Genomic DNA, 25,866 nt, shown 5'->3' with positions numbered 1-25,866 from the left:
GGAGTCTGTTTCCCTGCTCAGTTGTTTTAACTGAATTTATATGGGACCTGCTTCTGTCTCCTATCTTTGTCCCCCTTAGCTGGGATTTCCTTTTGGGACTTCTCCCTGTCCCCCTACTTTATCGCTCTCTGGGATACTTGCTGACTCTGATGTTCCGGTCACCTGATCTAATTTTTGCACGCTTCTTTTTTTCCCAAGGGTAGGTATGCAGGGCCTATCCTCAGCCCGTACAATGTAAAGATGCAGAACTACATATATGAAGCCTGCTCCCAGCTTGTACATGCGCAAAACTCCGAGGTCCATCGGAGACCAAATTCCCTGACCTTTAAGCTCAACAAGTTAATTATGGGTTGCATTAACAGTGAATCCAGACCCGATCCCTCTCCTTGGCAACGGTCTCAGGCTGAACCAAAATGCTTGCAACTTTGGTATTATAGTTAATCCTGAGATGAATTTCTGGGGATATAGCCACACCATTTCTAAGGTTGTTTTTCTATGCCTCTGTCACATTGCTTCACTCTACTCCTGCCTCATCTCATATCCTGCTAAACTCTTGTCCATGGTTTTGTTCCCTCTCAGCTTGCCGATTTCAATGCATTCCTAGTTGACCTCCCATGTTTTACACTCTATATAAACTTCAGTTCACCCAAAGCTCTATTGCACATGTCCTCACCCGCACCTAGTCCCATTCACCGATCAGTAGGATCAATATTCACTCCCATTAAGCAATGCCTCAATTTAAAAATGAACAACTTTGTTTTCACATTCCTCCACAGCCTTTCTCCTTGTTATCTCTGTGATTTTCTTCTCTCCCACAACTGTGCATCTCTAACCCTGACCTTGTAAGCATTGCCAATTTTAATTGGCCTTTGGTGGCCGTACCTTCAGCCGTTAAAGTCCTATGCTCTCCCTAAACATCTTCATGTCTCTACCTCTCTTTCCTCCAGTAATATGCTCCTTAAAACCTACCTCCTTGACCAAGCATTTGATCATCGGTTCTCATATCACCTTATGCGACTCAGAGCCATTTTTTGATTTGAAACGTTCATTGTAACATTAAAGGATTTACATAAATAAAAGTTATTGTTGTGTGGATTATGGGAGGAAAGGTACCTTCTCAAAACATCTCTGTGTTACCCTGTTAAGATGGGAGAGACTTCTTGCAATTAGTTTGTGCAGGCTGAGGCTGGGAGGCTGGATGGGAAAGCAACTCATTCAACAGTAGGGCTAGTCAGAAATGAAAATGAAAATGACATGTCTGAATTCTATAGACCAAATGATGTTAAAAATGTTAAAATTCAGGTTATGAAATACTTGTTATGTATGCAAGACTTTCTCTCATTACACATATTCCAAATTATCTTCACATTTCCCTTATGATGCATCATTTAGTGGATGAATAAACCATTTATTATCCATTAATTCACACCAACATGCTTTTAGTTAATAGGCTTCATCCAAAATGGTAACGCCTCTGTATTGTCAAATGTACCAACTATTGGAAGAAGAAAACTAACAGCTCCAACAACAACAGCTGCCATTCATTTAGGGTGGAATTTTCACATTTCTTGACAAAGTGTCAACTCAGACAGGAAAAGTAGTGTGCAATTGCACTGTCGGCTTTTCCCACCATACCTTTTGACACATTGGGTGGAATTGCCCCGAAGAATGGCAAAGTGTCAGGTTCTGACGTTTTTCTCCTCAGACAAAAAGGCAGGTTTTCCGTCAAGAATCTTCCCACATGTTGCCACTTTTTAGAAAGGGGGCATGCTTTGCGCCTTCATTGTGAGATGCCGGGCCTAAAGATGCAGGCAAGCCCAGCTCCACAGAGATCAGGGTGCATTTTGAAAGGGTGCAAGATCTCAAATTGAATTTTTAGACCCCTTCCCCCCCCACAGACATCGGGAACTCCCCACCATTTATTACTGGCATCAACATCCCCCCCCGCCCACCCCCCCACAATGCAATCAGTGATCACTGGCATTGGGGCCTTCCAATTGGTCTCCCTATAGGCCCAGCCCCCAAGTCCTGATCCCTTCAAACCCTACCCCTTGGCAATGCCAGCGTGGCAGGGCACTGTACAGACATGAATCACCCTCCCCGGAGCCTGCATTTAGCTGTGTGGGGAACACTTGGCATCAATCTCCACTCCTCCCCCCAAACCATCATTGATCATCAGCTTCGGGGCCTTCCCAATGGATCTCCCTACAGGCTCTGCCCTCCCCCAGGCCCTGCCCCCTGCAGCCCCCACCCCGTGGTACTTCAAGATTAGCACTACTATGGTGCCAGGGCCCTGATCTGCCATGTCTTCAACCAGCCGGAAGGGTGGGAGGGGGAATTGATGTTTGGAGAAATCCTTACATTGGGGGATATTTATATTTAAATGCATGGTAATGGGGTTCCAGACCTTTCATGGATGGAATTCTATTACCTCATTGGCAGGGCGAGGGCAATCAAGCTGGGATATCCTTCCAGCGTGAAAGCCATTTTGGGACTCTTGATTCTCTGCACTCACCGCCGCTCCCGCTCATCGAAAAATGGGGGTGCAAAATCCCCCACATAGTGTTTTAAAGTAATTCCCTTGGTGCCCAAAAGCAAATCAATCTCAGACTTGAATTCAGTCAATGGTTGAGTACCCATTGCTATCTTGAGTAGAGATTGTCACAGATTCACAGTCCTCAGAGTGAAGGATTTTCTCTTCATCTCAGTCCTAAATGGCTATATCCTTATCTTGAGACAGCGCCAGGTCTTCGTCTTCAGGCAGGAATTGCCAGTCGAGCCATTTTCCAGTGCTGTGGCCCAGGCTTCTAAATATCAGTCCATTCACCTGGTATTTTGATCTCCAGGAGTTGGATGCAGGGTATAGTTTGGGCCACTGCCTCCTGAAGTATGCCCAAGGTGGCAACATTGGAATGTGAATGGTGAGGACAGCAGGTTAGGAAGTCTGTTTATGGGGACATCAAAACAGATGTTTTTATAGTTGTCAGGACCTCTCATACTCAACCCTCACATCCATCATCACCCAAGCCTCTTCTGTGTTTCACCATGCCCTCATATCTCCCATGCCCCTTCATCTCCCCCATAACCCCACCATGCCTCCTCATATCTCCCTTGTCCCCCCCACCCCCCCCATGCCCTTGATGCCTCCCTCATTCCCATTTACTAGTATGCATTAGTTACACAACTAATCAGTCAGATAATAACACTGGCAAGTCTTTGAATGCTCATGAAATTTTTAAAAATGATTCAGCAATCATTTGGAAAATCATCATCCCTCTTATGTTCTAGTAAGACTTTCAATCAAACAGAAGCAGTGAATGTCCCCTTTGAAGAAACCTTTAATCCTATTTACACCTCTTAATCTTGTTGAAACAAACAAACAGACATTGAAAAATTACTTCAAATAAAGATAATTTTTTTTACAAACTATTAAAGCTATCAAAGCTAGCAGTCCCCTTTAAGGTGTGTAAAGAACTCCAGCCCCCCCCCCCCCCCCAAGGGCTGAATACATTAATCAGCCTTGAAGCTCAGCCAAATGTTCACATTGAGGCCATCTGGCAAACAGGTGCATGATAATCTGTTCAGCCTCTTTATATTGATGTAGTTGACAGATGACTTCATTATGAATGCTTGACTGAGCTTCAGGCCTCCTAATTCAATCCTTTTAGCTGTTATTTACTCAACTTGAAGGGGTTTGTTGGCTTTGTTTGATTGACAGTTTTTTGAGATTGAAGTGGTTTTTTATTGACTGTTTATTTAGATGAGATGAAGAGGCATTAAGAGGATTAAGGGTTTCGACAATAGACCTTTCATTCCTGTACTTCTTTGACAGTTTCATGAGACTGTAAAGAAGTAAAGCGTGTGATGGAATATTCTTCATTTGCCAGGATAAGTGCAGCTCCAACAATACTAAAGAAGCTCGACACCATCCAGTACAAAGCAACCTATTTTATTGGCACTCTTTCCACAAACATTCGCTCTCTCTAACACCGACAAACAATGGCAGCAGTGTGTACCATCTACAGGACGTATCAGCAAGGTTCCTTGGACAGCACCTTCCAAATCCAGGACCACTGCCATTTAGATGAACAAGGGCAGCTGATACCTGGGAACACCACCACCTGTAAGTTCCCCCCCTCCCTCCCCCCAAGTTACACATCATACTGACTTGGAAATATAGCACCGTTTCTTCGCTGTCACTGGGTCAAAATCCTGGAATTCCCTCCTTATCAGCACTATGGGTGGACCTATGCCACAGAGACTGCAGTTGTTCAAGAAGGCAGTTCACCAACACCTTCTTCAGGCCAGGAGGGATGGGCAATAAATTCTGGTCTTGCCAGGTATGCCCACATTCTTTAAAACAAATTAATGAAAAAAATTACACTCTGATAGGTGAGGTTGGCGACAGCTTTTAAACATACTTGTCAAATGGTATCCAACTCCATGGTAGGTTTCCCCCAAGGATCATGAACTGATATGCCTAGCATGGTCCCAGCAGCCTTCAAGAACCCACCTGTCTTAACAAAAATAACATTGAAGGGATACTTGGATTTCCAGCAGGTTTAAATAGTGAACCCAATGTCACTTAAGTGAGCTGTCATCTATCCCAACCCGATAAAATGCCTGCCCCAAAACCAAAAATTCCTATTCAATGTCACCCCTGTCGATTCCCGCCATGGGCAGGATCGGAAAATTTACTTCACTTTCATCCCAGGTTTCCAGGTTTGCTCAATGTTGGGAGATGAAAATCCAGCCTCATAACTCAGAGTTCTCTACTTCTCAACTTGTAGAAACAGCTTTTCAGCAACTTCCCTTTCAGACCCTCTGGAATTTTATAAGTTTATAAGGAACAGCTCCCATTCTTCCAACCCCAGAGAATATAGGCTCATTGTGCTCAATCTCTCCTCATAGTGCCATCTCTCATCCCAGGAATCAATCAAGTGAACCTTTTTTGCCATCTCTGTTTCTTCGGCAAGACCAAAACCGTACACAGCAGTTCTGGACATCCTTAATCTTGTAATCCATCCCCCCTGTAATTCAGGATAACACACAATTTGCTTTGCTAACTGTTTGTTGTACCTATATGCTGGAGGGATGGTTAGCTGAGTTGACTAGCATCTGGTTCAGATTAACACTGGCAGTTCAACTTCCATTCTAATAGAGGTAGAACTGATACCTGCCTCCTCATCCTGCCCTTGAGCGAGAGGAAAGCAATAGCAATAGCAAAACACTACTGACAAACATTGCCAAGGAAACAGCTCTGGATGCCATATCAGCAGACGATTTTCCGTGCCACCCGCAATATATTTTGTGACGGCAGAGCCAGTCCTCCTTTGGCTGGCTGTGGAATCTTCTGGTCCCGCCGCTGTCAACAAGGTTTCCCAATCTATGCTGTTCCCACTGCCAGGAAACCCACGGCAGATATTTGCCGTCAGTAGGACCAGAAGATCCCGCCGGAGGATACAGCTGGGAAATTCCGGCCAATAAGCCAAGAATCTGCCTTCTGTCAGAGTGCACATTAATGAATGGACTTACATGTAAACTTTCTGAAATTTGTGTAGCAGGATTCCCAAATCTCTCTGAATACTAATACTTACTGGTCTCTAACCTTTAAAAATAAATTGATTTAATTGTAAATAGCTGAGAACCAAGCAACATATTCTCATATGACAGCTTATCAGCTACCTTCTCAAAATCCAAATGTACTAAATCCACTGATTCCTCTATTGCCCATTGTGGTGGTATGCATTAGGGGTATTACGGTATCCTGTGATGCCGAGAGGCTATTGGTGGATAGACGCCGGGTCCCGATTGGATCAGCCGCCTACTGGCTCCACCCAGAAAGGCGGGGTATAAGAGCCCGGGTTCACCCAGAAGCCGCATTCTGTAACTGTGCTGCTGGGGAACAAGTCTGCGTAATAAAGCCATCGATTGACTCCATCTCATCTCATCTCGTCTCGTGAGTGATTGATTGTGCTACACCCATTGTTTTAGTTACGTTCTCAAAAATTCTAATTGTTTGATCAAAGGTGATTTCCCTTCATAAAAATACATTGACTCTGGCTAATCTTTTGTCATTTTTTAAGTCCACAAGTTCCTTCATAAGATTTCAGCATTTCCCTCACGACCGATGTCAGACTAAATGGCTTGTTCTGTCTCTCCCTTTATCTGGAACAACTGGGTTACTTTTGTTGCCTTCCAATAAAGGCAGAACATGTTAGAATAAAGGAAATTCTGGAAGATCAAAACCAGTACATTCATTCAGCGGGATTTCATTCCCGGCACAGCAGCACGGCCGTGGTGGATGCAGCTAACCATTCAAACTTCCATTCATTTCGGCAGGACCAGAAGGTCCCTCTGGTGGGAGCGTCTAGAAATTTCCAACCACTATATCTGTTGCCGTCTCTTCTTAAACCATCTGGTGCGCACCATTTATTAGCTTTTAGTCCCATTTATTTCACCGGTACTTTTTTTAAACTAAAATTAATTTATCTAAGTTCTTCACTCTCGTTGAACAACTTCTGGAATGTTCTTTATGTCTTCGATTGTGGAGATAGGTGCCAAATATATGTTCAGCATCAGCTGAAGGCATAGCTGCCATGGCCACGAGGTGGGAGAGTGATTGAAATCGGAGGTGCACAAGAGACCAGAATTGGATTTGAAAACATGGTTGAGAATTTTAAAACTCATATGTTGCCTGATTATGATTCTGGATGAGATTAACATTTTTCCAGAAACCTCAGAGCTCTTGTGAGAACTTCAACAATCTAATATCTAGGGATACTGAGTTAGCCTTACATGTTTCAGTATATTTGTAAGGGTTACATGGTTCACTGGGTCCACAGAGGTGAGAGTGTGTTATTTTGTAGCTGATGCCTCGCACTCAGGCTTGATCCGGCCAGTACCAGGGCTGATATTGTATGCCTATCCTTACGGTATCCAGCCATTGTGCCCCAAAATAAATTAATCTAGCAGTTGTCATCTAAAATCAACCAATTAATTAAATGAAGCAAAAGCAAAATATTGCAATGCTGGAAGTCTGAAGTAAAAAGAAAAAATGCTGGAAGTATTCTATAGATCTGGCAACATCTGTGGAAGGAGCAGCATTTCAGGTTGATAACCGATCATTAATTTAACAATGAAATGGGTGCTTTTATTTTCTTTTTACATGGGTTCCAGTGTCTGTCGTGGGAGACCCTTGTTGCCGTATTTGCAGAATGAGAATGTTAGGGTCCAAGGCAGAACCACATGATGCTGAGTTCTGCATTAATCTAGACCATATTATAGTGCAGTCCCAGTGCATTTCACTAGGTCTTTAACATAATATTTCAAATGCTTTTGTAGTATTTTCCTATTTAAAAATATTATTTTCTGGTTCCAGGGTAAATAATAAAGTTGATTTACTCGAAATATATCTTTATTGGAGGTGAATATATCCAACACAAAAAAAATAATCAATGACCTTAACCATCTAATTAATTTGAACAATAAAATGAGTATGGACTGTCTTGGTAAATTGAGGCTAGGCTGACTGATTCAAGGAAGAGAGCACAGGCCAAGTCAATCGATATACAAGTCTATCCTTGGTTCAGCATTTCCAATCTATTCCATTATTGGCATTTAGTCAATTCATAAAGATCCTAGTTACAACTTAACTCCTTTTCTCCTCACTGATTCTTGTCTGTGATACCCCTGGTAAGTCAATTCCAGTGGCCACAGACCTATCTGAGGCGAGCAAATAGTTTCATTGTAAAGTAATAATATGTACGATACTCTTCAGATCCCAGCTGGGTGTGAGATGTTGGCTCCACATCAGGCCGACTTTTATATCCAACTCTGTTACCCTGTCCATGGGCTCCCTGCCCCTCAGCAGGGGAGCTTGTACCCAAGAAGGTTCACGGGGAGACTAATTGCTCTAACCCCATTGGTCTTGTGAAGGCTATAACACCTTGGGCGTTATCCAACGGTTATGCTGTGCCCGAAAAGCAGCTCACCGTGGTGCAGCGTGGCCGTTGAAAGCTGGGAGATCCAGCTTCCAGGATCCACCTGACTCACCACACCTCACAAGATCCAACGCAATCTTGCGAGACGTTGCGATGTGAATCACGGCCATTGGCAAATTTTGGCAAATCTGCATATTCGAGCAAGGCAGTAAGTCTCACTCGAATGGGCAGATTCCCGAGGCACCTGAGGCCTTGTGATTAAACCCTTGACCTCAGAGACCTCGGGCGAATGGCTGAATTCCACAAATGGGGACCAGACAGAATGGCTCTCATGGGGGTCTCCCAGGGGATTGGAGGCCCCGAGCCGCATGCCCTTTGGGCAGACTGGTTCCCTGGCACTGATGGTGCCACCTGGGTACCCTGGCAGCATCAACCTGGCATCTTGGCAATGTCACCTGGTTGCCAGCCTGGCACTGACAAGGTGTCAAGTTGGCATTTCTTTGCCCGATGTGGGTGTTGGGGGAGTGCAGGGTACTGGGACCCTCCCATTGTGCATTCAGGGATTGTTTTGGAGGCCTCAAAGATTGGGATGGCATATAAAAATGGCGTCCCAATCTCTTGCCACAATGAGGAATTCTGGCAAGCAGATCTCCCACTGCACAAAACGGTGTTATGTGCGGCCTGGGCCTCATGCTCCCCATTCAGGCCCCTTATTCAATGCTAGTCGCATTGAATAGCCATCTGTTTCTCAGCACTGCAAGTGCCAGGAAACACGTGGCTAAATACACTTGCTAGGGGCCTTTGTTCCCTTTTGGGAGAATCGCGCCCTTGTACGGTTGCAATGAAGATTTCTGCTTTAAAGTGATAAACGCTCATCTGCATATCTTGCAATATCCGTTAGTTGGCAAAATGCACCAGAACTTTTAGTATTTGGGGTCTGGTGACAGATTTAGACGTTTTATATCTGATTTGAACTTCAACCCAGACCTCGGGGGAAAACATTTCCTGGTAGTAATTTCATCCAGAAGTCAGCGGAAGTATGAATATGGTTTATTCTTAAATTCTCTGGGCTGACCTAACAAACAATTCAGTTGCCCACATCCTGAGAATATTCTAAAAACAGCAAAGAAACTCTTGCTTTGTCACATGTCTGACCTCTCAATGCCCCCAACATTCCAGTTCACTCCCTAACTTCATTAAATGTTTCCGATTCAACCGCATTGATGCACTGGAGTGACATATATGCCAGTCCAGGTAAGGACCATTGGAAAGGCAGCAAAATTGAATTTCTTGGTGCCTCTGGTGCCAGCGTTAAAATAGCCTGAAAGATGTGTGTTATCGTCACTTCCGACACTTCAGCACCCTGTGTTGAGAAGGGAACAAGCATGAGTATTCCCTCTGTGTACTAATAGTATCAGGAATAGTCAGGTTGTAAAATGTATATTTATTCTGGCTTATTCTGATGCAGGTCTCGTGAATGGCGGTGCTGGTCACCCACAAATGAACAAGAGGTCCCACGTTAGAGTTACTCAAAGGGAGGTATTCAGGGGCAGCAATTGGTTTGATCATCCAATTCTGCAATAGGAATGGGGCAGCGCCTCTAAGTCTGCAACACGGCAGAGAAATGGAGGAGAGACTGCATAGAGGGAGGAGGGTTATCTACGCAACAAACAAGTCCCAAGATATGGTTATAGAGGCATGGAGTGTGGTCCTCTGGCCTCCCTGCAGCATGTTTCTTGGTGGCGGGAGTTGATGTACCATTGGTCGGTGATGGGATCTTCTGGGCTTGCTACTGTCAATGGGATTTCCCACTGAATCCGCCCCACACTGCTGGGAAACGCATCACGGGGATGCATCGTCGATAGGAAGATCCTGCCATCGTGAACAGACAGACGAACTCGACCATGGAGTTTTACAACACAAAAAGAGGTCCTTCAGCCCATCCTGTCTATGCCAGACATCAAGAACTATTCTGTCCTAAAACCATTTTCTAGCACTTCGTCCATAGCTTTGTATGCTATGGTGTTTCAAGAGCTGATCTAAATGCTTCTAGAATGCTGTGAGGGTTCCCTCACCACCAGTTCAGACAGCGAGTCCCAGATTCCCACCATCCTCGGGGTGAAAATTTATTTCCTCAAATCCCCTCTAAATCTCCTGCCCCTTACCTTAAACCTATGCCCCTTGGTGATCGATGCCCCTTGGTGAGTGTCCCCTCTACTAAGGGGAAAGGTTCCTATCTACCCTATCCATATCCTTCAGAATTTTGTTGATCAGGTCCCCCCTCAGCCTTCTCTGCACTAAGGAAAATGACCCCAGCCCAACCAGCCTCTCTTCATAGCTGAAACGCTCCAGCCCAAGCAACACCCTGTGGGTTTCTTCTGCACCCTCCCTACCGCAAGCCAGGACAGGTAGATAACATGGTTAAGAAGGCATTTGGAATACTTGTTTATTAGCTGAGGCACAGAATATCAGAGCAGGGAGGTTATGATGGAGCTATATAAAGTGCTTATTAAACCACAACATGTTCTGGCTGCCACACTATGGGAAAGATGTGATTCCAAAGTAGTATCTTTGGAACCCTATACTACAATGGTTTGCAATGGACTGTTTCTTACCAATAGCCTATCTTCATGGCAACATGAATTGCATGGGCTTGTTTATTAGTGATCCTATAGATCCCCCTCCCAAGTCCAAAAAATAACTTTTTATAAAATTTGACTTTCCTAACATCTCTCTGTGACACCCGAAGACTAACAGTCCATCCATAGTCAGCACAACTGTTCTTGCTGTTGTCTGTAAATGTGAATATCTAGTACCTTCTTCCTGCCGCAACACCCCCCTCCCCCCCTTTAACCTTTGACAATCAAATCACCCAGGCTTGTTCTTGGGCAGAATTCAGAGCAGGTCACATGACACCCTTCCCTCCTCATTTCCCTCAAATTAAATACACAGTCCCAAAATATAACACTCCTATAAACTTTGTACTTGTAATACCTACAATAAAACCCACTAACAATAATCTTTCCATAACATCTTCATCCAAAAGCACATCACTTGTTCAAGCAAAAATAAGCCATTCACCCTTGTACGCCCCCTTGGTGCCTATTTTGTAGGTGCCTTTGCCTACTGCCCCTATGCAGTGCTATTCCAGTGGTTGCAGCGTGGCAGATTGAAGGCAACTGCCGCTCACTAGGGAAGACTGCAGTGTCTTTACCGAAAAGTTCAAAAACTATGGGCGGGATTCTCCAACCCCCCCATTGTGCCGTAGAATCGCCGGGAGGCAGCGTGAATCCCACCCCACCGCCCCGACGCCGACTGCTGGATTTTCCGGCGCTGTAACTGTCCGCCATGGCCGGTGCGGAGAAAAAAACCCTGCACATGCGCTGGGATCATGCCAGAACATGCTGGCACTCCTGCGCATCCGCCAACTCACGCCGGCCGGCGGATGCCCTTTGGCGCGCCAACCCCGCCGGCGCTGGCTGGCGCGGCACTAACCCCACCAGTGCCGGCCTAGCCCCTGAAGGTGCGGAGGATTCCACAACTTCCGGGCGGCCCGAAGCGGGAGTGGTTCACGCCAGTCCAAGGCGCCGATACGGCCCACCCAGTCGGATAACGGAGAATCCCGGCCTATATGACTTTAGTACTTTGTTTTGGACTTTATTATTACGTGTTATGGGTCAGGGTTTAGAGGATCTCAAAGTGTATCATGGAGTTCACCCGACCCACAACTTTTAATAGATTGTGGTATGGGGAGCACACGGCCCACTCTACAGGTATGGTACAGCAGAAAATGGACCAGTAATTTTTAAAACAAAACAATGTTTATTCTATGAACTCAAGTTAACCTTTCTAAAACAAACAGTGAACATCTTAGCAACCAGTAAATCAAATACACCCCCCCAAAGAATACAACACTAAATAACCTGTATGCTGTCCTTTTTACCATCCAAAAGACTTAACAAACCTTCAAACAGGAGCACATTAGATTTATATTCAATATTGAGACATTTTTACAATTCTGAGTTCTCCAAATGATCCATAGATAGTCTTTGGATGGCATAGATCAACAGCAGTGCAGCTCACTTTTAACTTCAGATTCAGCTCCCTGAAAAAAACAGAAACACCAAGCTCTCCTCAAACTGAAACTAAAAAAGCAGAAGTGGAGCTCAGCTCCACCCACACTCTGACATCACTCCAGTAACATGAGCAGCTCCATTTCTTAAAGGTACATTTCTTAAACACGCATTTCTTAAAGGATACTCTCACATGACATATGTTCTTGTATTGTTCTTTGTTCTTTGGAGGGATATGGCACAAGGAAGTGCTGAGGGTTTTGGCAAAGGTTGGTATCATGGCCGTTACAGGCTTGGAGTGCCGTAGGGCCTCCTGTGCTGTATTGTTCTTTATTCTTTGTACTTCTTTGTTCTATGATATGAAAATTGGTGGTGTGGTAAATAGTGAGAAGGATAGCCTTCAATTAGAGGAGGTTACAGGTGGGCTCGTCAGATGGACTGATCAGTGGCAAACGGAATTCAATCCAGAAAATTGTGAGGTGATACATTTGGGCAGGATAAGCAAGGCAAGGGAGTACATGATAAGCGGCAGGACCCCGGGTGGCACTGAGGATCAGAGGGATCTTGGTGCGCATGTACGCCGGTCCCTTAAGGTAGCAGAGCAGTGGTTAAGAAGGCATGCAGTATACTTGCCTTTAATAATAATAATCTTTATTGTCACAAGTAGGCTTAATTTAACAGTTACTATGAACAGTCCGTAGTCACCACATTCCGCCGCCTGTTCGGGTACAGGGAGGGAAAATTCAGAATGCCTAATTCACCTAACAGCACGTCTTTCGGGAATTGTGGCAAGAAAACAGAGCACCCGGAGGAAACCCACGCAGGCACAGGGAGAATGTGCAGACTCCACAAAGACAGCGACCCAAGCCAGGAATCGAACCTGGGACCCTGGTGCTGTGAAGCAACAGTGCTAACCACAGTGCTACCGTGCCGCCCATTAGCCGGGGCATAGAGTTTAAGCGCAGGGAGGTCATGCTGGAACTGTATAAAACGCTAGTTAGGCCACAGCTGGAGTCTTGTGTGCAGTTCTGGAATCCAGATTATAGGAGGGATGTGATTGACCAGGATGTTGCCTGAGCTGGAGAGATTTAGTTATGAAGAGTGATTGGATAGACTTGAATTGTGTTCCTTAGAGCAGAGGAGACTGAGGGGGGGAACATGATTGAGATGTATAAAATTATGAGGAGCATAGACAAAGTAGAGAGGAAGAAACTTTTCCCCTTGGTGGTGGGGTCTATGACCAGGGGGCTTAGATGTAAGGTAAGGAGCAGGAGGTTTAGAGGAAATGTGAGGAAAAACTTGTTTACCCAGAGGGTGGTGGAAGTCTGGAACTCACTGCCTGAAAGGGTGGCGGAGGTGGAGACCCTCATAACATTTAAGAAGTATTCAAATGTGCACTTGCAATCCCAAAGCAAACAAGGTTATGGACCAAGTGCTGTAAAATGGGATTAGAATGGTTAGGTGGTTGTTTTTGGCCGGCGCAAATGTGTTGGGCCAAAGGGCCTTTTCTGTGCTGTATGGTTCTTTGACTCCAAGACTCTATAACGACTTAATCTATGCAGAGCAGCATGGATTATGAAAACACTCACTGCGTAAAATATTTATCAGCAGCGCCTGTTGTTTGGATGCCATTCAGGGGCTAAAATGGTGTCCATATGTGCTTGCACTTTTTCATCTCTAATTGCACCGTGGGCCAACTTGGTAAGGGCTTAATTGCTCACAGAGATAATGCTCACCAGAAATTTGCAGAGCAGTCAGAGCTTGATGTCAGTGAATGTACAATGCTGAGTTGCCACCAGCGATGCCATTTTTGGAGCTCAACAGTCCAGCCTGCCCTCCGTAAACAGTTTAACCCATGTTCAGGAGCACAATGGACCTCCTTCCACACCTGCTCCCCCAGCCTCTAGTGCTGCCTAAAATCATCAGAAGCTTACAGGTTTCTTCTGACCGTTCTTTCAAGTTGCAAATATCTACAGTGAGTGGCGCGACAGATGTTGCAGGATGTTTCATTGACTTCAATGCACAGACCAGTTTCTTCCATGTAATGGTGCAGTATTATGCATTCCATGTGAGAATAAGAAGGGGCCACATAGAGCAAGATAAGCTACCGGGAGATGTCGGAGAAAGGCGAAAAGTTCAAGACCGTGTACACTCAGGATGTTCAGGGAACAATTTTCTGACCTGAACCTCAGCATGAAAAATATGCGACACGCTGGGCCGGTTCTCCATTGGCTGATGACGGAATTGGAAAAAGCGATTGGGCACTGGTTTCACGCCAAATCATAATTCCCGAGTGCCTCGACAGCGGCAGCAATGCGTTCCAGAATGCATGTACAGTAACTGCCATTGGCCTGATCTGGTATTCTCCGGGGGCCTCCGCGATGCTCCGTCTCCACTGGGGTGAATTCCCGATGGTGAGATTCACTTGTGCTTTTAAAAATCGTGAAATAGGCACCATGGCTGCTGTGTGAGAGAGAGAGGGGGGATGGATACAGAAAGTGCCCAACATCGCCATAGTTTGCTAATAGTTGTGTTGCTGGCCCGGGGCTTCTGCAAGGGCCGGAGGGAGTATCGGGGGGGGGGGGGGGGGGGGGGGGGGGGGAGGGGGGCTGGTGGCCAGGAGGTGGACTGTGGGATTGGGGTGGATGGGCAGAGAACATCATTGCCGCGGCCTGCAAGGCAGCCATGCAGCTGCGCATGCCGCTGACTGCCCACATAGGGCCACCGTTCATATGGGATTTCCACCAGTGCATCCATCTAAGTGCCCTCTGGCCCCAGCCAACACATCAGCAGTATGGGCGTACACCAGTGCAATCGGTGCCATCTTGTTGACTGGGATGAGTGTGTGTGGGGAGTGTAATGTATATATGCGGCTGCAGCTTGTGAGCCTCCCAAGTGTAAATCCCTGCGAATCCTGCACCATTTCTCATTGGAATTGATTGTGTTCCATGTGGACCCGGTGCTAGCCCCTCCACGGTCACTGAGTTGGTCCAGGTGTGGTGCCAGTTTTGCTGTCGTGGAAGTCCACAAATCCTGTCCCAGCATCAACACTGGGGGCGGGATTCTATCACGCCGTACCGGATGGGAGAATCGCAGATCGCGCCATTTTTTCCCGCGGCGTTGGTCCGACGCCGGCAGGCGATCCTCCGAGGTGCAGAGAATCGGCGCCATTTGCGCTGGCGCATTTGGCATGGCGCCGGTCGCGGGCCGCTGTCCGTGCTTGATGGGCCGCGCGGCCGCGTGGAAACGGCAGAGTTCCGCCGGCGACGTTCACACCTGCTCGCTGCCGGCGGGAACTCTGCATGTAGGGTCGGGGGGGGGTCGGCCTGTGGGGCGGGGAAAAGCGCTCCTTCACCTGGGGGATCTCCGATGGGGTCTGGCCCGCGGTCGGGACCCACCGATCGGCGGGCCGTCCTATCCAACCCTGGCCCAATTTTATTACGCGGCCGGCCCCTGAACCCCCGCGCCATGTTGCACCGGGGCCGGCGCGCTGAGGAAGTCCCCCGCGCATTCACGGGTTGGCGCGGCCCAACTGCGCTTGCGCGAGTTGGCGCGGCGCGCATTTGGCGCTGGGAAGGGAGGCTGGAGAGGCCCCACTGTGGGGGCCAGAATCGGTAGTGCCCATGCCCGTTTCGCGCCGTCATGAAACGCAACGGCGTTCACGACAGCGCGAACACTCTGTCTCCATTTCGGAGAACCGCACCCTTAGTCTCAGGAACGGGGAATTCCGCTGTCTGTGTTTCTGTAAGGACGATTTTATAAGGACACATAAAGTCCACACTTACTTTATTTTACAACTACTATTATGTACAGTCCCAGTAGCTCCCTATTGGGCCTTCACAAGTCAGTGCCTTACTGTCTGACTCTAGACATTGTTAGATGTCCCCTCCCCCATATCAGGGGAGCTCGTATTCTGTAATGTCCACGGGGTAGTTAATCATTCCCACCCCGTCAGACCCATGCGGGTTACAACAGACGTGCCCACTGAAATCTCACACCTGCTGTCCAATAGATGCAAACATAGAACAGGGCAGGGAACACAATAGCCAAGATTTTCTGGTCTGGCTGTGACAGGAATCATCATGGGCAGGACAAAAAATCTAATTACCAACCAAAGATCCGTTGACTTCGAGTGGGAATCTCTGATGCTGTGGCAGGCAAGACTCGAAAATCCCGGCCAATGACTGTGAATATGGGTGTGTCACGGCCTGCAAAGGTTTCAGTAGACAGCTCACTGCCACCTTTTCACAGGCAATTAGGGATAGGAAACAAATGCTGCCAGAGTCAGCAACGCCCACATCCCGTAAAAGAATAAATAAAAAATCTCTTACAAGTTACTTTCAAAACAAGTCAAAACACCTACTAAGAAAACACATTGTGAAAGGCCCGGATGTGAGATTCAAAGTGCACCTGGTTTTTTTCTGTCCCAGAGCAATGATATTGCTTGACTCGTGGAAACCAATATCATCAGCATAATTTTTGAGCCTCGAATAACCTTGAGCTGTGTTACAATTGAGAACATCCAGTAACAGCAACACAGCCTGATCAGAAAACCTCAATGTGATCTTGTCACTGAGTACGTACAAAGAGTACTCCCAGGACTTTCTGACTCCCCTGCTCTGGTCGCACACATACATAACCATCAAATTATTCCATCAATAATTGAAGTGAATTATTCAGAACATCGCATTAAAACACTCTATTTGCTCCTTGAATTAAAATGGAAACAAAGCAGTTATAAATTCTTGACTGGTGTTTATATTTACGTTAATTGTGTTGCGCCTTCCATTTCCATGATAAGAATTATATTTTGCACCTAGCAAGTGGCTAAGAGTATTTTGCTGTTAACTGAGCAATAAATAATCTTGTTGCTACTCCTTGTGGTGTGGTAGGTTGATGGTAAAGCAACACAGTCAATGGTAAGGCTGTACAGAAATGCAAATTATTTTGGAGTGTGTTTGAAGTATACATCTAGAACAACATTAAAACATCCTAATATTCAGTTCATTTAAAAGCTGGGGAGCTGAAATAGGAAACAGAAAATGATGGAAAAACTTGGTAGACCTGGCAGCATTTGTGTAGAGAACCGGTTAACATTTCAGATCGCGACCTTTCATGCATTCATTTGATGCTGGTTGTGTTTGCAAGACTTTCTTTCATATCACACATATCACAGGCTGTCCTCACACATCTTTCCATTTGTTGGTAATTAATCTGTGTACTTTCAGACGATCTTTTCAATTCACAACAGCAACTGTTGTGTCAAATCTCGCGAGTGCGAGAACAAGAAGAGAATAGCAACAACTTCTAGTTAATTTTTCAAGTAATGAAACATCCTATGGCGACTCGGATAAAATTAGACACGAATTGCTACATAAGAAAATATTAGAAGAGGTGATCAAAAGCTTGGTCAATGAGGTAGCTTTTAAAACAGCCTTAAGAACATCAGGCTTAGTCTGGCCCATTGAGCCCACTCTACCATTTGAAAATCATGGCTGACTTTAACATCGGCTCCTTTTTCCTGCACTATTCCCACGTATAATGAATTCTTTAGCCAGGTCAAAAAATCTAGGGATCTCAGCTTTATACTCCATAACTGAGCGACCTTAGCTTACGTGGGTAGAGGTTTCCAATGATTTGCAACCCTCTGATGGAAGAACATTCTTTTCATCTCAGTTCAAAATGGCTGACTCCCTAAACTGAGACTATCAATTTTCTCACCGCGTCATGCCTGCCACTAATCCCGTTGCACCGGGAGCATCGCGGGAGAGGCCCAAAAAGGTCTTTGCGCTGGGGGAAAGGGGCGATCGCAAATCACCCAACTTGCGATGCCCAACACAATTTGGAGCACGCCCTCGCTGGGTGTGATCCAGGTAATCATATTTAAGTGAGCCATTAGGCTCATTTAAATACTCGCAGTTGGTTGGAGGCCCCAGTCTCCTGGCTCCCGGGAGTCACCGGCAAAGCCTCACCTGGGCGGCAATTAGTATTGGCCTTCACAAGCAGATGTGGAGCAGTTGGACTGGGTGAGCACAGTAAGAAGTTTTATATAGCCAGGTTAAAGTCCAACAGGTTTGTTTCAAATCACTAGCTTTCGGAGCACTGCTCCTGCTAGAATGAAGTATGTTCCAGAAACATATATATAGACAAAGTCAAAGATGCAAGACAATACTTTGAATGCGAGCATTTGCAGGTAATTAAGTCTTTACGGACATCGCGCGACAGAAACCAGGCAGGAATGTTCCCTTCCAGTCGGGGAATACTTCAGCAGTCAAGGACATTCAGCCTCTGATCTCCTGGTAAGCGTTCTCCAAGGCGGCCTTCAGGATTTGCGACAACGCAAAATCGCCGAGCAGAAACTTATAGCCAGGTTCCGCACACATGAGTACGGCCTCAACCTGGACCTTGGATTCACGTCGCATTACATTCACCCCCCACCATCTGGCCTGGACTTGCAAAATCCTACCAACTGTCCTGGCTTAAGGACTTGGATCTCATCCAAAAAGTCGGCCGTATCCACCCTGCCAAACTCGCCCAAAATGTTGTGCGAATTGTGACCTATGACCCCGGGTTCTAGATTTCCCAGCCAGGTGAAACAGCCTTTTATCAATATCCTGTCATGTCCTCTAAGAATATAATAAGTTCCAATGAGATCATCTATCAACCTTTTAAATTCCAAAGAAGAGAGGGTCATTCTGCCTAATCTCGTTACCAGTAATCTGTTGGAGCTGATCCATCGCGGGCAGCATGATGGCACCGTGGTTAGTACTGCTGCCTCACAGGACCCAGGTTTGATTCCAGCCTTGGGTTACTGACTGTGTGAAGTCTGTATGTTCTCTCTGTTTCTATATGGTTTCCTCCGGGTGCTCTGGTTTCGTCCCACAGTCCAAGGATGTGCAGGTTAGGTGGATTGGCCATGCTAAATTGCCTCTTAGTATCAAAGGGTTAGGTGGTGTTGGTGGGAGGGTGGGGACCGAGGTGAGGTTCTCATTTGGAGGGTCAGTGCAGACTCGATAGGCTGAATAGCCTCCTTCTGCACTGTAAGGATTCTATGATTCATTTTATATGTTGCCTGATCCCCTTTGGGAGGGAACTGCCCAGGCTGTGAAATAGAAAACCACACCGTGGGCAGCATGGTAGCATTGTGGATAGCACAATTGCTTCACAGCTCCAGGGTCCCAGGTTCGATTCCGGCTTGGGTCACTGTCTGTGCGGAGTCTGCACATCCTCCCCGTGTGTGCGTGGGTTTCCTCCGGGTCCGGTTTCCTCCCACAGTCCAAAGATGTGCAGGTTAGGTGGATTGACCATGATAAATTGTCCTTAGTGTCCAAAATTTCCCTTAGTGTTGGGTGGGGTTACTGGGTTATGGGGATAGGGTGGAGGTGTTGACCTTGGGTAGGTGCTCGTTCCAAGAGCCGGTGCAGACTCGATGGGCCGAATGGCCTCCTTCTGCACTGTAAATTCTATGATAACCCATGGAATCAGTTTCCTTTTTAGCAATTTTATGACTTTGAATTCCCACTTGTAACGAACTATGTATATATCTCTGACTTCCACTCCATTCCTACCTTACCATTTATATAGTCTTGTTTCCTTTTCTATTGTATTAATTGTATAGAGTTTGGGTTTAATGTACATTTACCAAATCTCAAATCATACTACTTCCGTTTAAAATAATTGCAAGTCTAATTTGTTTAAAAATGTATTTATTTTGTTCACAGAATATGGGTGTCACTGGCTGGGCCAACATTTATTACCGATCTTATCTGCTTTTGAGAAGGCGGTGGCAAGCTGCCTACTTGAACTGCTGCAGTTCATGTGGAGTAGGTAAACCCACAGTGCTGTTCGGAAGGGATTTTCAAGATTTTCCACCCAGCAAAGGTGAAGTAAAGGTAGTATAGTCAGGATGGTGCATAGCATGGAGGGGGCTTGCAGATGGTGGTGTTCCCATGCACCTTCTGCATTGGTCCTTCTAGGCGGTAGGTTGTGGGTTTGGAAGGTGCGGTCAAAGGAAGGAACCTTGTGAGTTGCTGCAGTGAATTTTGTAGACGTTAGACACTGCTGCCATTGTTCATCGGTGATGGAAAGAGTGAATGTTTAAGGTGGCAGATGGGGTGCCAAATTAGGAGCAGCAGTAGGCCACTCAATCCTTCAAGTCTGCTCCGCCATTCAATATGACAATGGTTTATCTGATTGTAACTTCAACATTCCTGTAACTTCATTATAGTGTTAATGTTAGCCTGCTTGTGACAATAAAGATGATTATTATTCCTATTATTATTAACCCCTGATAATAGTTCACCCCCTCGTTAATTAGGAATCTATCTAGTTCTGTCTTAAAAATATTCAAAGACGGCAGCACGGTGGCACAGTGGTTAGCACTGCAGTCCCACGGCGCCAAGGTCCCAGGTTCGATCCTGGCCCTGGGTCACTGTCCATGTGGAATTTGCACATTCTTCCTGTGTTTGCGTGGGTTTCACCCCCACAACACAAAGATGTGCAGGGTAGGTGGATTGGACATGCTAAATTGCCCCTTAATTGGAAAAAATGAATTGGGTATACTAAATCTATATTAAAAATTATTCAAACACTCTTCTTCCACTGTCTTTTGAGGAAGAGAGTTCCAGAGACTCTCGCCCCTCTGAGAGAAAAGAGTTCTCCTCATCTCTGTCTTAAATGAGTGACCTTTATCCCCTTTACCCCTCAAGATCTTAAAGATTTCAAAAGTTGAGGCCCCAGCAGTGATCCCTGTGGCACTCCACTCGTCACATCCTCCCAACGAGAAAAAGACCCATTTATACCAACTCTTTGATGTCACAGTTGATCAAATTATGCCTTGCTGCCAAGGTCAGTGACTCTCACCTCATCTCTTGTGTTTAACTGTTTTTCCATGTTTGAACGAAGGCTGTAATGTGATCAGGATCTGAGTGACACTGGTGGAAACCAGACTGAGTGTTAGTTAGCAGGTTTATTGCAGACTAAAATCCGCTTGACCGCATTGTCAATGACACCAAACACAATTTTGTTGATGATCAAGAATAGACAGAGGGGTGAGATTTGGCCAAGTTGGATTTGTCCTACCTATTTGTGGACAGGGCATACTCAGTCAACTTTTCACATTGCCGGGTAGATGCCAATGTTTTAGCTGTGCTGGACCTGTTTGGCCATGGGCGTGGAAGTTCTGGAGCACAAGTCTTCAGTACTATTGCGAAAATGTTGTCAGGGTTCATTGCATTTGAAGAAATGGGTGGCACGGTAGCATAGTGGTTAGCACTGTTGCTTCACAGCGCCAGGGTCCCAGGTTCGATTCCTGGCTTGGGTCACTGTCTATGCGGAGTCTACACCTTCTCCCCGTGTCTGTGTGGGTCTCCTCCGGGTGCTCCAGTTTCCTCCCACAAATCCCAAAAGACGTGCTGTTAGGTAATTTGGACATTCTGAATTTTCCCTCCATGTACCCGAACAGGCGCCGGAATGTGGCGACCACGGGCTTTTCACAGTAACTTCATTGCAGTGTTAATGTAAGCCTATTTGTGACAATAAAGATTATTATCCAGTGCCTTCAGCTGTTTCCTGATATCACGTGGAATGAATCAAATTGGCTGAAGACTTGCATTTGTGATGCTGGGCACCTCAGGAGGAGGTCTAGGTGGATCATCCACTCTGTACTTCTGGCTGAAGATTGTGGAGGATGCTTCAGCCTTATATTTTGCACCAGGCTCCTCCATCATTGACGATGGGGATATTTGTAGAGCCTCCTCCTTCAGTTAGTTGTTTAATTGTCCACCACCATCATGACTTTATGTGACAGGACATATGAACATAAGAACATAAGAGCTAGGAGCAGGAGTAGGCAATTCAACCACGCATGCCCATTCCACCATTCAATACAATCATGGCTGATCTCATCTCGGCCTCAACTCCACTTTTCTGCCCTTTCTCCATAATCCTTCAGCCCATGACTAATTCAAAATCTGTCTATCTCCTTAAATTTATTCAATGCCCCAGCAGCCACTACACTCTGGGGTAATGAATTCCACAGATTCACAACCCTTTAAAAGAAGTATTTTCTCCTCATCCCTGTTTTAAATTTGCTACCGCCTATCCTAAAACTATGACTTTTCGTTCTGGATTGCCCCACAAGAGGAAGCTTAGATATGACATGTTGGTGGTGGGATAGCGTAGCTATTTTTATCACATGCTGTTTCTGCTGCTTGACACACAAGTAGCTTCACAAAGTTAACACCTCATTTTGTTTATCCTTGGCGTTGTCGCTGGCATGCCCTGAAGCACTGTTCATTGAAAAAGGGTTAAACCCCGACTTGATGATAACGGTAAAGTGGGGGATTTGTTGGGCCATGACGTTACAGATTGTAACTGAATGCAATTTGGCTGCTACTGATGGCCGCAGGACCTCATAGATACTCAGTTTTGAATTGCTCGATCTGTTTGAAACCTATCCCATTTAGCCGAGTGGTAGGGCCACACAATGGCGGGTATCCTCAAAGTGAAGACAGGACTTAATCTCCACAAGGACTGTGCAGAGGTCACTCAGTGATTCTTCTAAGTGGAGCATGGAGGCATACTGATTCATCAGTCGAGGGGGACAGGGGGTGGGTTGGCAGTAGATGGGTAAACAGCAAGAGGTTTCCTAGTTTAACCTGATGCCATGAGACTCCATGGGACCCAGAACCAATATTGGGGGCTCCAGGGCAACTTCCTCCTGACTGTATCCCACTTAACATTCACTTCTGTCAGTTGGACAGGGATGGTTGTGTTGGGGACATGTCTGTAGGTATGGTTCAGTGAGTCGGGCTAACTGTTGTTTGTCCAGTCTGTGAGATAGCTCTCCAAACATGGATACAAGTTGGTAAGAAGTGTTTTACAGCACGACAGGGCTGTCTTTGTTTGTTATCATTTCCAGTGCCTATTTCAATGCCGGGTGGGCTGTTTGGTTTCATTCCTTTCATCCTTCGTAGCAGTTTGAGACAACTGAGTGGCATGCAAGGCAATTTCTGAGGGCATTTAATAGTAAACTGCATCGCTGTGGCTCTGGTTTCACATATAGGCCAGACCAGGTAAGGACAGCAGATTCTATCCCGCAACGGGCATTCGCAAACTTTTTTTCGTCAATTTAACAGTTTTTCCAATAATCAACAATGGTCATCATTACTGTGGTTAGCTTTTAATTCCAGACTTATTGGGGATGATTTTTCGTTAGCTGCGAGCATAAACAGCAACATGGGTGCCAGATTGCACGAGGCTCGGAAAACAAGATTCTCGCCGGCGAGATCTGATTTCACGATTTTCCCCGCCCCTCGCCGGTCACAGAACAATGTTCCCCCATTTCCATAAATTGTAATATATTTAAAGGGCTTCCCGCTGAATGTTCCCCCCACAATAGAAATGTCCCCCTCGCCAGCGTGATGTAACGTCAGCTGGGTATATAACTGCTTTTGAAAAAACGTGAACCAGCCAAAGGAAACCTACCAGGGTGCATAGGTAGCTATAGCCCGGGGTGGGGAACGGGGGGGGAGAGGGTCATGCCCGGACAGTACCCTGGTACTGCCCCCTGATAGGAAGCTGTGCCACATATTGCCAAAGTGGGCCCTCTGGGGTGCTGTAGTGAGGGAAGTTCACTTATCCATGGGGGAGGGGGTGGTGATGTGGGGGGGGGGGGGGGGGTGGTTGTATTCATCGGAGTGCACTATCAGGCCCCGCCTGTCGTGTTATGCTGCTTCAGATAACACATGCTGCTACTTGATACAGTCTTAACTAAATGATGCTCCAGACTCTGAAATGAGTTCAACATGTTTATTAAACTATTAACACAGTTCTCAAATGAGCTCGACTCTCTGCTAATCTAACTGTAGTAACTTAGTCTAACTGTGCCAGCTGCTCTACGCCACTTGCTGGGGTGTGATGCTGCTGATCAACTCTGTCTAACTCTCTAGATGTCTGTCTGTGGAAAGAGGCAGGGTGTGAGTGCCTCATCCCTTTTATAGTGTTTGTGTCATGCCCCCTTGTGGTGATGCCACCTCTGAGTGTCCTGACTGCCCATTGGTTGTGTCCTATTCTGAGTGTTCATTGGTTGCATGTTTGCATATCATGACATCTCCTCCTTTTTCCCCCCGATGTATATACATGGGAATGTGTTCTGTCTAATGTGACTGACTGAGGAATACAGAACAGAACAAACAAAACAAATGCTCATAAGTCCAGTCTCTGAGGCTTGCGTCTGATCCTCGTCGACCGCCGGAGAGGTGGTGGAGGGGATGGTGGTGTCTTGACAGGTTAGTGGGAGGCACGACTGGTGGCCTCGTGGTTCGAGATGGCCGGAGGTGGCAATTCCACATGTGGAAATGGAGGGGAAAGTGGTGGTGGGCAAGCAACTTTTCACAGTGCCCTTCGATTCCTTCGCACAATGGAGCCATCAGTATGACATAGGATCTGGGCGCGGCCTGTCGAACAATGACAGTCGGAGTAGACCACCCATCATCCGGTATCTTGATCCTGACCGTGTCTGCCAGGGTTAGCACGTCCAGATTGGTGGCATGTGCGTCATAGCCCTGCTTCTGGCTGTCATGAAGCTGCTGCATCTTCTACAGCATTGGGGGGTGATCAAGGTTGGGCAGGTGTATGGCTGGAAGCGTCGTCCGCAGGGCCCTGTTGATCAGCAGTTGAGCTGGCGATATGCCAGTGGACAAGGGAGTCGCAAGTAGTGCAAAGTGTATGTCGGAAGCGGAGTCTGAGGCTTTGCGGATGAGCTGCTTAACGATGTGCACCCCTTTTTCGACTTTCCATTGGGCTGCGGCTAGTGCGGACTGGAGGTGAGATGCTTGAAATTGTAGCTCTTGGCAAATGTGGACCATTCTCGACTGCGGAAGCATGGGCCATTGTCGCTCATGATGGTGTTCGCGATGCCATGCCGTGAGAATGTACACGCTTTGATGACAGTCCATGAGGTGAGGTCTGGCAGCTTCAGCACCTCAGGATAGTTCAAAAAATAATCAATGATTAAGATATAGTGCGACCATTCGCGTGGAATAGGTCAATGCCAACCTTGGACCACGGAGAGGTCTTTAGGTCATGTGGTTGGAGCGTCTCCTTGCTCTGCGCTTGTTGGAACCTCTGACAGGTTTCGCAGTTCAGGACCATGTCCGTGATGTCCTGGTTCATGCCAGCCAGTGGACAGCTTGACGGGCCTTGTGTCTGCACTTTTCTTCGCCCAGGTGTCCCTCATGAATCAGCGGCAGCACCATTCTCTTGAGACGTTGCGGGGTGACTATCCTGTCCAGCTTGAGCAGGATGCCATCGATCAGCGTCAGGTCATCCTTGAAGTTGTAGAATTGAGGGCATTGCCCTTTCTGCCAGCCATTTCTGAGGTTGTGGATGACCCACTGCAATAGGGGCTCTTTGGCCGTCTCTTCTCGGATGCAAACGATCTTCTCATCTGTTGCTGGGAGAGTGCTTGCACACAGTTGTACCTGCAATTCAATGTGCTGGATGATCTCCAGTGGTTCACTGGGTGAGCTGACGGAGCGGGACAATGCATCGGTGATGATGAGCTCCTTGCCAGGTGTGCATACCAAATTGAAATCATACCTCCGGAGTTCGAGCAGAATTCTCTGCAAACGAGGCGTCATGTCGTTCAGGCCCTTTTGGATGATGTGGACCAGAGGCCTATGATCCGTCTCAACAGTAAATGTTAGCAAGCCGTAGACATAATGGTGAAATTTGAGGATGCCGGTGAGAAGACCTAAACACTCCTTCTCAATCTGCGCATATCTGGTCTCAGAGGGTGTCATTACCCGTGACGCGTATGCTACTGTTACCCAGGATGACGTGTCGTC

This window comes from Scyliorhinus torazame, chromosome 3 (assembly GCF_047496885.1).
Source record: "Scyliorhinus torazame isolate Kashiwa2021f chromosome 3, sScyTor2.1, whole genome shotgun sequence".
Taxonomy (NCBI): Eukaryota; Metazoa; Chordata; class Chondrichthyes; order Carcharhiniformes; family Scyliorhinidae; genus Scyliorhinus; species Scyliorhinus torazame.
This window is presented reverse-complemented; position numbering follows the sequence as displayed.